This window comes from Nilaparvata lugens, chromosome 5 (genome assembly GCF_014356525.2).
Source record: "Nilaparvata lugens isolate BPH chromosome 5, ASM1435652v1, whole genome shotgun sequence".
In the NCBI taxonomy this organism is placed as follows: Eukaryota; Metazoa; Arthropoda; class Insecta; order Hemiptera; family Delphacidae; genus Nilaparvata; species Nilaparvata lugens.
The window spans coordinates 652,224-661,829 of NC_052508.1; the positions used below are offsets into that span (position 1 = coordinate 652,224).

General features: G+C 33.8%; 1 long non-coding RNA gene across 2 annotated transcripts; it reads right to left on the reverse strand.

The window, feature by feature from the left end:
• Positions 1-766: 766 nt before the first annotated feature.
• On the reverse strand, positions 767-8,548 carry LOC111062426. Of its 2 annotated transcripts, XR_005571465.1 has the most exons (4): positions 4,930-8,548; positions 4,085-4,266; positions 2,904-3,003; positions 767-932 (listed from the first exon to the last, which is right to left on the reverse strand). It is a non-coding gene; the product is annotated as an uncharacterized LOC111062426 (long non-coding RNA). The 2 variants fall into 2 exon arrangements; XR_002606774.2 differs by having other exon boundaries at positions 4,085-8,548.
• Positions 8,549-9,606: the final 1,058 nt, after the last annotated feature.

Here is a 9,606-nt window from a genome sequence, read left to right on the forward strand (position 1 = left end):
TTGCAAAACATTTTTTAAAAAATATTGTCTCAATATTGTGACAAAAATTATCACAACATTGTTCAATGTGTTGTAAATGTTGGTCAATGTTGTCAGAATACTCTGACAATATCTTTATGAAACCTTCAATATTTTTCCTACGATATTTGAAAATATTGGTTGATGTTGGGAAGATATTTTCCTGAAATATTGAAATATATTAACACAATATTGATATTGAACCGAATATTTCACAAAAAATTGTGGAAAAATTATCTCATAATATTGTGAGAAAATTATTCCACAGTATTGTGAGAACATTATTCCACAATTTTGTACAAAAATTTTTGACACTATTTTACAATATTGTGAGAACATAAGGGTACAGTTATACTATGTGCAAGCTTGCTCAAATAAGCACTTTCAAGCTGGTACCTAGTGCCAACTTACAGGTGAAAAACATTTTTTTTCAAATGGATGAAACACGTTATGATGTGCTCGGAGAGAATGGAACTAACTCTGCATTATTCATGGATCAGTTCTATTCTCTCTGTGCATGCCATGAGGTGTTTCTATGCATGTTACCAGATTCTGTTTTTACCTGTAAGTTTTCACTACCAGCTTGAAAGCGCTTATATGAGCAAACTTGCTCATAGTGTAACTGTACCCTCATTACACAATTTAAAAAAATATATTATAAATACATTTTTGCAATTTTGTAAATTTCAATTAATATTTTCAACAATATTGAGGTTTCAGGGATTGATTATTCAATTAAAAACCGTAATTATAATCAATTACTAATTTATTGTTTATGATATCAGTAAATTGAACATGTAGACACGTTTTATGATCTTTTCTGTCACTACTATTATATTCTTATCTATTCGAGAGGTTCATCTTCACAATCGATGTCGATTATTGTTATTGTAGCTGGTGTTGATGGCTGATTCCTGGAAAAAATGGAAATAATAAAAAAATCAGAAAGAAACTAATTCAAAGCAGAAAATAGTTGATCAATTTGTTTTATTAATACTTAATGGTTATAAATAATTGGATATGAAATCATAAACTTGTATTTTTTATTGATAGAAGTTGTAGAGAATCAGATTCTGAAGAAAACGTTGAATGGCGGTGATTGTGTTAAAGTGACTCAAATTTCAGAAATCCCGATCGGAAGAAGACAAAATAGTCAAACCATAGCACATCTGAATCAGTGTTTAGTCTCTCTATTTTGATCATTTGATCACAATTTCTGAGTCTTGGGTAAGTTTTACACAATCATGCCAATCAACATTCCCTCCAGAATGAAGTTATAGCTAGAGTACCCAATAAAAAAATTGTTGGTTGATGAAAGACAAGGTCATTAAAAACAAGGTTATTCCGATTTGAGGAAACTAAAAGTGATGGGGAACCCGAAAAATAGTACAGATCAGAGATCCCGACTACATTTGAGATCACGACTGGCGCATTGAAAATATTAATCATATTGAGCTTTCATGGCTCATAACATCCACAAGGTTGCTTTAATAAAAAAATTATTGATCAATTGAGTTTTACATTTTTACCAATGTTTTACTAATAATATCATGTTTCTGTAATGTTGAAATCAGATCTATTTATTAGATTTAGTCCAAGTAGAAACCAGGTGAAGTGTTCTATTTTGAGAAGTGTAACAATATTACAACATAAATGATATTATTGTCTTGCTGAAAAGACAAGTGCATGCGCACGGTACTAGAATTTCTGATCTGTAGCACTTTAAAAGGCCGGGACACATATAACCGCACCGAGCCCGTGCCGAGGTACGGCCGAGCTACGCCCGCGACACGGTGATGGTGATAGGAGAACACACATATCCGTGCTACAGCCGAGCGGCAGCAGTGTCTCAGTTCTGTAGTGCTACTGTCGTCTGATTTCTGAATGTGTTAAACTATTGTTAATAATATAACACTATTAAAGCTTGTTACATCCGATTTAAATTTATATTTTTCAATTTTAAACTAATTACCTGTAGACACAGAAGTTGAGAATCATAGTGCTGGTATATATTTCGGTGCATAACAATACCACAATCAGTCATGTGTTGGAAATATAAATATAAGCATTAAAATTGTTATCTTCTGCCGTATGTAAATCTAAACGTAATTGGTTTTGAATTTAAAATTTAAGACACAGTCATGGGTTCATCTTTTATACTTTTTGTTGTTTATTTTATTATTTATTATATTATGTCTATTATACCTTTGACTTAAGTTATTTGGTTCTACTTTTACTTTAACTTATTTTTCCGTTCAACCATATTTCTCATCATTTCGATCGTACCAAACTGGAAAATTACGTATCTCTTCAATAAGTTTTTCACTCTCTATGTTAAACGAGCCCGCACCGTCACCGTTAAAAAGTAAACTGAACTAGTCGGTGACGGCGCGGGCACGGCTCGGGCAACAAACACGGTGACGGTACTGAAGCAGTGCGGTAGTATGTGTCCCTAAACGTTTGAAAGCATTTGTTTTCTCTCTCGCCGTAGTACGTCCGACACTCGGCCGTGCCGTGGCGCGGGCTCGGTGCGGTTATGTGTGTCCCGGCCAAAATTCTACTCTCCCCACCCGATTTTCATTTCGTCCCAATATCCTGATATGGAACAACCTTCTTTTTAATAACCTTGGGTGAAAGATGCTTATTCAGAAAACAGCTCAATACAGAATGAGTAAAAAGTTTGAAAACGGCTAGATACTTTTCATAGAGGTGATTTGATGGTCGGTGACGTAGGGATCGTGCTAATATAAAAGTTCCTACTCAATCATGACATTAAAAAGTCATATTGAATCCAAGCTCTTTTTTTCGAATGGGAAGATGGTCGTGTTATACATGATTCCAATGCTGTTTTTCAAGAAAAATTGAATTGTAAGATTAATGCTTACATTTTGTCCAACTTGGATTGGGTTTGTGCAAGCCACGTAGCCGCTTTCAACTGGACCTGCTCCAATTCTGCCTTTGGCCATCACCGGTTTGTAGCAGCTGCTGTAACAATACAATTTATGAGAACAATAATCTCTCACACATCACTCATTACAATGCGAAAGAAAAGTATAATGAACAAACAATGTATGAACAAAACTACTTGTTCTAGGTGGGATCGGCTGGAAAGATAAGATGAGGAGGAAGAATATTTAATGAATCATGGTTTATCAAGTAATAGGCAGATTGTAATAAAACATGAACAGGAAAGTGTTTAGAAAATCCGATAAAAAGTCTGGGTGAAATAATTTGAAAGGAAAAAGTGAATCTTCTGAGCATGTTATAAGAAAATTGTAATATTTATGAATTTCCAAAAAATATTCAATATTCAGTACCGGTAATGGAATCATGCTTTTTATTATGTATGATTAACAGGGTCCTACAATAGTAGGACCATCATCTTGATATTCTAGAAACTCGAAATAGAATGAAATATATTTGGATGAAAGTCATTTATCTCTAGTTTTCCATATAGTATTTCTTTATTGGAAGTTGAAAGCTGGTCTTGTTATGCATGATATCACCTAACTTGCTTCGGCAAAGCAAGTAGGCCCCGCCCTCCGAAGTTGAAATGAAGGTAACGATTCTATTCTATTCCAATACGGAATTTCAATATGAAGTAAATGGTGAGAACCTTAAATCAATAGGACAAACCGTTTCAAAGCTATGTGGAGTGTTAATCACAGACTTGTAGCTTACTACAAATCAATTAATATTTTTCCCATACTAAGTAACGATCAGCATTATAATGACCACCTCCCAAATTGAAAAAAATCAACTTAGATATTCAATATTGCAGATCCTGGATGGAATGACTCATTTTTTATTAAATAGAATAGAATGACTTCTTCATTTTAATGTCGTGGCGAAGTTTGGACAGTAGTGTCCACTCTACCACTCAACCACGGTGTTTGTGGATGTCATGTTTAATGGCGAAATAAAGTTTTTAAGTCAGTGAAGTAGTATTTTCTATTCAAGTGGGATTTTGTCTGGCTGATATTAATATTGCCAAATTAGCGTTGTTGAAAAATATGAAGCAAGCTACATAGTTAACTTCAAAAAGATAAATTTGCTGAAATCTTACCAATCATAACTTTAGTTATGAGAAGGTCCTTGAATGGTTTTTTCTCTATCTTATGGTCGTCCTTGCGTTGAACTCTTTTCCACGAAAAGTATATGGCAACGAAGGGTCACCAGCTTCCCCATGATACTCGTGATTGTGCGCCCTTCCGAAGCTTTATCGGCGCATGGCGCGACATACGTCTCCTTTGAACAATGAAAAAACAATATATTTTAGTTGGATGATAAAATCAAAATTAAAGTATTCTCAAAGGGATCAAGTATATCTATCTGATGAATTCATAATGTAACCTTTGTTTTTTACAATTTCCAAAAAACTCTATTAAATAACTTAGAAAGCAGATTATGTATGTAAATCATTTTTGTTCTAAGTGCTTAGTTCTGTTTCATTTAGTGGAATTTATAGTTACGGCAAAAAATAATATTTTTGAAGTAGGGGTTTGGATTCAAAATTGAATACGAAAAAAATAATAGCTAGTGATTTGAAAAGATTTTGGAACGCTGAAGATTTGACAAAAATCATAGGCTCTGATACTCTTATACCGATTGAAATAAGAGACTAGATATATAACCCAAATTTGTGGGCTATCGTATGATGACCGGTAAAAAATATAAGCTTGTTCAGTCCTCTAGCTCATTACAGCCTATCAGGTCAGGTAGAATTCAACTAGTCAACCAAAATGAATTAACTGAACCCACCCTAATATAGGTAGAAAAGACAGAACACAAGCTACATCTATAATATATAATAATAATGTGTATTTTCTCCAAGCTACTCTATAGTAGATATACTTTTATCAGTCTATGATTCAAACTTCCATAAATATAGTAATATTATTGTGTACTTACATTGATAATAGAAGATCAAGTGACTTCAAAACAAATAAATTCCCGGATAAAACACTGGAAACATGAACTGTAATATGTATTCAATACATGATGAACTGAAACTAACTGCTCATTGCGACTGACTAGTGACAGTTTAGTGACTACAACCACAGAGGAAAGAAGCACTACACCCCACTACTGGTATGCTTATTCCGCGCTACAACTAACCAAAAGGCAAACCCAACCAAAAAGGGCGCGAAATACTCCGACTGAGAAGGAGTGAGTTGCGAAAGAGAGGGTAGACCAGTGGACAATGGTGACAGACCTACACTATTACAAAAGAAGGGACTATTATTCGAAACTGTGGAGCAGGTAGTAAGTGGAGAGACTCAAACTATATAGCCTAACGTACTGGAAAATATAACATAGTAATAGAAAGCATATGCAGTTGAATAGAGAAGAGAGAGAGCATAGAGTGTAAAGATGATGGATCATGGATTAGATTAGATTAGATTAGAGTTCTTTATTTATGTATGTTATGTTATTATACTGCTGGCTTATACACTAATTTACGTTGAATGACAATACTGCTTATTTTAAACGAATTTTACAAGATATGAAGAGTTAATTAATGAGAATAGAGATTGAATGCAATTTGAATAACGATAACATTGCGATGTACCGTATCTTCATAAATCGCGGTGTTTCGACAAATAATTGTCCTTTCTCTAAAAATGATATGGAATAATATCCTTCCCATTAACACACGACCGGGATCCATCAATGGATAGATAGAGAAAGAGGGGTTGAGAGGTGTGGTAGACGAGGTTAATAAAAATATAGACAAAAAAAAACTATAGAAAAGGTTGCTGATCTGAGTTGATTTTTTTCAGTTCTACTCACTGCAAAAGCTAATACTCTGAAGTTCACCCATAATATTTTATGGCGAACAATTTTTGAGAGCAATATTCATTCTCTGTTATGTATCGCATACAACCTAACTGGCTAGGTATCTAGGAGGCAAATCCTCCTAGGTATCTAGGAGGTACCTAACAGGAGGCAAAAATCGATCAGATGAGCAATTGGCGACAAAGAGTGGACTCAGGTGTTAAAATTGGGCAGGGAGTCTTCCTCAACTCTCTCATGTTGGACTACCAACCAACCAACTCACAACTTTGGCTCGATATGGTGTAACTGGAAAACTAGTAGCACCCAACTTCAAGACACGAAATAAAATTATCATTCAGCAAGAAATGTTATTGTTGTGATCATGTATCTGATCGAATAAACACCGATTCTGGTAGAAGTAAGTATTCCTGAAAAATAAACGATTCTACTATTGAAAAACTTTCTGTACGGTACCGGTATTCTAATATCAAGCCTCCATACCTACAATCCGGTAATTTCATATGATAATAAGAAAACTATTTTCTTGAGCTTCTTGAAGCCAGTGATAGTTAAGCCAGTTACACACAAAGATTTTTGGACGATCGATTTTTTGCCGTCCTTATGAAATCTACCAGATTAAACGAGACTTGAAACTCTTGAATACATTATCTGTTTGCCAAGCTATGCAACTGTCGGAAAAGTAATAAAATAATATCCTCCCCATCAATACGCGACCGGAATAAGATTGATACGATACGGTATCAGAGAAAGTGTAAAATAGGCCTACTAAAACTAAAGAAGATTTGTAAAATGCTGCGAGACCTCAAAATTAAGTAATATGGTTCAAATTAGAAAAGAGATAAAAAAACTAAATTGCAATTCATCCTCATTTAAAAGGATTCTCAACTCCGGCTACGAAATGATCTTGACAATATAATTTCGCTTGTATAGCCTACGCTAAAAACTAAGCACCTGAATGAAGTAAGTGAGGCGTGAGCTATTTTCTCTTTCTCCTTCATGTTGTGTAATGAAAAAATCATGTTGTATTGTCTCATATTGTGTGATAGTTATATTTTACAAGCTCATTCCAAGCCTTGAAGAACCACAGATTAATATAGAATCACTGTATGATTCTCAAAAATGTAGTAATTGCAATGATTGAATTGACTCCTGTACAGGGGAGTATCGTTGGCATAACATTTGCTGTTCTCACAACTTTACTTGAATTGGTTCCTGAGTTTCTTTCATAGAATTCAATTTGATATCTCTAATCTATTTCAATACTCAACCATGAAAACCAATTTTCGAATCATAGTATCAATCAGACCCTTTGGATATCGATCTTCTAGTAGTTAACAGAACCAAAATGCAAAGAGTATAAAAAAACCCACCAGTCACTGGTGGTAGGGCTGTGGTTGGGTGCAAAGTAAATGCTGTTATTATTGTAAATGGAAATAAATACGAAATATCTCCACTTTCGAGGTGAATTTCATTTCAAAGACTTGAGAGATATCGTCTATTTTTCTTTCAAATAGTCTCCAATTTATCATAAGAGACAATACAGTACCTAAGTTAATATTCTTTGACATTCAATATTTCGATTTCCGTTAATTGAATCAAGCGACTACAATGTAATTGAAGGTATTTAAGTGCTCTCTGATTAATATATAGATCTACTGGGTAGATTAATTGAGTCAGTATGTAATTAATAACTTGATTGTTGAATTCTGGAAATTACTACTTATCACAATTTCTGAAAAACTACTTTATGGGTTGTGATGAAACTTATTATTTCTTATACATAGAAACATTAAAAATGAAAAACAACAGCTTTCTAAGATCCTAGATGTTTACCAATAATGCAGCTATCTTGTGGATATAATAACTTTAACTTCAAGAAATTTTCAGGACTGTTTTCAGAGACAAATATTGTTGAAGCGTTTGAGTTATATGAACTGTGATGAGCTTCTAGCAAATGTGATACAAATAAGATACTTTTTTCTCCTCTCAATACTCTCAATATTATTATGATAGTTTTTGTGATATGTTGATACACAAAATTAACGATGCATTTACTCCGCATGTGCTGGAAGTTTACGTGTAATTGATTAATACAGTACCGTATCAATAATGAAATCAAATATTGGGCTTATCGAGAAGTAATGACAATCGTTCAAGTATTTAGTCTGAATCGTATCTGAAAGTGACTCTTCAACATCAGTAGAAAGTTCTATTTGCACAAAAGAGGAAAATCTATACAGGTTTATTTCAACATGAAATTCAATAGTGTGTCGTCCAATAAAGTATGTACGGTAATGAAAACATTCGGGGTATGTTGGGTGTGCTCTGTAGATGTGAGATTCTCTAAAATTATAATTAGTAGATAACCCGTGTTCCGCAATGGTGGTCTAATTAAAAACTTGACCCACTGAAATATTCAAGAATTCAAAATAGGCCTATAACCATCCTCGGTAAATTAAGAATCAATATGCAAAATATTTCAAGTCAATCAGCTCAGTAGTTCTGGTGTGATGATACGTCATTCGTGAATTTCCTGTCACCTACGTCTGTTTATTAGCCAATATTATTTCCTTAATTAGGCTATATTATAGATAACTCTAAAACATCAAAACAGACAAATTATTATCGTGATTCACATGATACGGAAGATAATTGAATGAAGATCTAGAACTTACATGTAGGCCTACATTATTTTGCTGTAAACTTACTATAATCTTGATAGATACTATAAATTAGGATAGGAAGAGAGTTTCAGCAGCAAATCTTCCAAAAACTAGTGTGACAACCTCTTTCACCTACAAAAAGTGTTACAAAACTGTAGTGTGTTCTGTAAAATGTTATTGCGACACGTTTCCTACAATCAAACTTCTATATTATGCATTTATAATATTTCAAACGTTAATTCATTCTTCAGATGTTCATATTTCTTAACATTTATTATGTTTCTATAAGAGAAACTATGGAATATTATAGAAACTTATAGAAGATTAGAAAAATCGATGCAATACAGGTATGACTCATCCAATTCAGGTATTAACGGTTGATATAAGTGAACAGTTCACTCACAACTCAGATTACGTAGTGACAGTGAACTCTATACTAAATAGGCTATGTATCGTTCATGTACTAGACTATAGCCTACTTCAAATTATGGAACAGAACTGCGATGTACTAGAAAATCGAAACGAAGAAGCAGTATTAGGCTACAGTTTAGAATTTAGTTTTCAGTAGGCTACCTGCCAGCAAAGACAAGAAGATTCTCAGCCAAAAATCCAGTTAGTGGTGTGTCACACTCTTTTGAATTCTGATCTATTGATGCGAATTGGAATCATTGTCTACTTTTCAACTTTTTCTATCCAAAAAGGTTTAGAAGGTCCCTGCATTGTAAATACTGCAGCTATAGTTGAATAGCTTTAGTTATACATACTAGGGATAGTGGGCAGTTGGATGAGTACTTATATATACAGGACAAAACATCTTCTCTCGCTTTCTCTATCACTTCTCTCTCTCTCCTCCCCTCTTGCTTATTCACCCGCTCTCTCTCCCGCTTACTCACTCACTCAATCTCTCACTCACTCACTCTCTCTCTCTCACACACTCTCACTCTCTCTCTTTCTGTCTCTTTTAATTATTTTTTTTAATTAATTTTTTATATTTTGTAAAATTTGTTCAATAATTAGCATTACCGTCAATTCATGTATAAGCCAGTAAATATTGACATACATAAATAAATAACTCTAATCTAATCCAATCTCTCTCTTTCACTCTCTCTCTCTCTCTCTCTCTCTC